The 2,628-nt window shown below is 54.2% G+C and overlaps 1 protein-coding gene across 1 annotated transcript in view; it reads left to right on the top strand.

Moving 5' to 3' along the window:
* Window positions 1-2,628, top strand: part of SLC27A4 (solute carrier family 27 (fatty acid transporter), member 4) — a 30,879-nt gene that overhangs the window by 8,658 nt on the left and 19,593 nt on the right. The gene's annotated exons all lie outside the window — the stretch shown is intronic.

The following is a 2,628-nucleotide window of genomic DNA, read 5'->3' as shown; positions in this document are numbered from 1 at the left end:
AAAAAAAAAAAAAAGAAAAAGGTTGTTTTAAATTGAAAAAAGTATGAGCACAGCAGCCTCACAGTGTGTGTGGCGGTGTCCCACGGAGCATCTGGGCCTGTCTCATTTCAGTTTGTTTCCCCAGATATGCATGGCATTGCTGCTGTTTGTAGGGGCTTACAGGAAGACAACTTGAATAAATAGAGCTCCTGGCCTCCACGTGCTTACAGTCGGGTGTATATGTGAGTGTAGGAGAGGGGCAGGGACAAGAGTGCAGCACCAGGAAGAGCCTGGGGATGGAAGCCGGGGAGGCTCCTTGGAGGAGGGCACCCAAAGCAGGCAGATGTGAGGGCAGCGCAGGCCTGCCTGGCTGGATGGCAGTATCGCTGGTTTGGGGAGGGTCTTCATCTCCCTGACCCTCAGGGGCCATCCCTCCGCCTCCAGGAAACATCGTGGGAATCGGGCAGTGCCTGCTGCATGGCATGACGGTGGTGATTCGGAAGAAGTTCTCAGCCTCCCGGTTCTGGGATGATTGTATCAAGTACAAGTGCACGGTGAGCGAGAGTGGGAAGGGTGAACTGTCCCTTTCCCCTCGTTACCCTCTTCCCAACTACGCTTCGGGGCATCTGTCTTATAGCTGAGGTGGCCAGTCATTCCAAAGGGCTCATTGTTCAGATGGGGAGACTGAGACCTGGAGAGTGAAAGGATGGCATGGCCAGCCCCTGGGGAGAGTAGGAGCTTGAGGGATCAGGAGAATCCTAGTGTAGTGAGGGCAGCCTCTGGAGCCTCGAATCACACCAAGTTCACCCCCAGATTGTGCAGTACATTGGTGAACTGTGCCGCTACCTCCTGAACCAGCCACCGCGGGAGGCAGAAAACCAGCACCAGGTTCGCATGGCACTAGGCAACGGCCTCCGGCAGTCCATCTGGACCAACTTTTCCAGCCGCTTCCACATACCCCAGGTGGCTGAGTTCTACGGGGCCACGGAGTGCAACTGTAGCCTGGGCAACTTCGACAGCCAGGTGCGGCCAGGTTGGGGACGGGCGAGGCTGCTGCAGGGATGGCCCACGGAAGGCACTGGACGCAGAGGGGAGGGCAGAGTTCCAGCGTGAGATTGTGGGTGCTGGAGTCCCACCTCCCCCTCATTGTCCAGTTTTGGGCCCATGGTGAGAGAGCCCAGGCCCAAGTCTTGGCCTTCGCAGGTGGGGGCCTGTGGCTTCAACAGCCGCATCCTGTCCTTCGTGTACCCCATCCGGTTGGTACGTGTCAACGAGGACACCATGGAGCTGATCCGGGGGCCCGATGGCATCTGCATTCCCTGCCAGCCAGGTCTGTCACTTGGGGGTTAGAGGGGGAGGGATTGGCCTGGGAAGGAAGGAAACCAGGTGTGTGTGGATGGGAAGCCCTTTTCTGACCAGTGGCCATCAGTTAGCTCTGCTCCTAGAGCTACAAGTTACTCATTTCTTTGTGTATCCATCCATTCACTCATTCACTGTTCTATCTGTCCATCACTCCATTCATTCATTTTCATTCATTCATTCATTTTTTTTTTTTTTTTTGGTTGAGATGAAGTCTCACTGTCGCCCAGGCCGGAGTGTAGTGGCATGAGCTTGGCTCACTCTAACCTCTGCCTCCTGGGTTCAAGCAATTCTCTTGTCTCATCCTCCTGAGTAGCTGGAATTACAGGCTCACGCCACCATGCCTGGCTAGTTTTTCTATTTTCAATAGAGATGGGCTTTCACCATGTTGGCCAGGTTGGTGTCGAACTCCTGACCTCAAGTGATCCACCCACCTTAGCCTCCCAAAATGTTAGTATTACAGATGTGAGCCACCATGCCCAGCCTCATTCATTCGTTTTCATATTGACTCCAAATGACCCTGAGTCCAGGCTGCTTGAGATTTATTCTGGCTCAGCTCCTTAGCTCTGTGTCATGGGCGAGTATTCAGCCTCTCTGTGTCTAAGTCCCCTTATCTACAAACTGTGCCCATGGCAGCACCCGCCCGTGGGGCTGGCCTGAGGATTATGTTTGGTAAAGAACATAAAACTCTGAGTGGGGCCCGGCATGGAGCAGGGGCTTGGGGCACTGGCTTCGTTAGGCTGTCCCCAAGGAGCCTGACCTATGTTCATCTTCCCATCAGTTTCAAGAACAGACATCGCTGGCTCAGTTTGTCCGAACTGCCAAGATGAGCTCTGGGGCTGGGGGAGGTGGGGCATTTCTGTGGCAAGCAGCGTGACTCAAATCAGATCAAGACGCAGAGTACAGGCTGGGAGTGTTGGCTCACACCTGGAATCCCAGCACTTTGGGAGGCTGAGGTGGGCGGATCACCTGAGGTCAGGAGTTCGAGACCAGCCTGGCAAACAGGATGAAACCCATCTCTACTAAAAAATTTTTTTAAAAAATTAGTGGGGTGTGTTGGCGTGCGCCTGTAGTCTTAGCTACTCTGGAGGCTGAGGCAGGAGAATTGCTTGAACCCAGGAGGTGGAGGTTGCAGTGAGCCAAGATCGCACCACTGCACTCCAGCCTGGGCAACAAGAGCGAAACATCGTTTTAAAAAAAAAAAAAAAAAAAAACGACACAGGGTACACCTAGTGACGGGACGGGTGGGAGAGGCTGCCTAGGGCAGATCCGACCCTGCCTTCCCCACCC

This window comes from Mandrillus leucophaeus, unplaced genomic scaffold (genome assembly GCF_000951045.1).
Source record: "Mandrillus leucophaeus isolate KB7577 unplaced genomic scaffold, Mleu.le_1.0 Scaffold109, whole genome shotgun sequence".
Taxonomy (NCBI): domain Eukaryota; kingdom Metazoa; phylum Chordata; class Mammalia; order Primates; family Cercopithecidae; genus Mandrillus; species Mandrillus leucophaeus.
This window is presented reverse-complemented; position numbering and strand designations above follow the sequence as displayed.